Source organism: Nestor notabilis, unplaced genomic scaffold, assembly GCF_000696875.1.
Source record: "Nestor notabilis isolate BGI_N333 unplaced genomic scaffold, ASM69687v1 scaffold20498, whole genome shotgun sequence".
NCBI lineage: Eukaryota > Metazoa > Chordata > Aves > Psittaciformes > Psittacidae > Nestor > Nestor notabilis.
Genome location: NW_009939886.1, coordinates 1 through 204, shown reverse-complemented (window position 1 = coordinate 204; position 204 = coordinate 1).

Sequence of the window (204 nt, the reverse complement as noted above, 5' to 3'; positions counted from 1 at the left end):
CCCCCCCCGGCGGAGGGGGGGGTTGGCGGGGAGCCGCAGCGGTTGCACCACAACTTCCTTTTACCTGGTCTTGCACAGAGCTCGTCCTGCCGACGTCTATCCGGCGGCCGGCAAGAGATACACGGTGCAGGCAGAGCCCAGCAACGAACTCCAGCATCTGCCTTAATGATATAATGAACCTGTTGAGAGCCGGGCTGGGAGCAG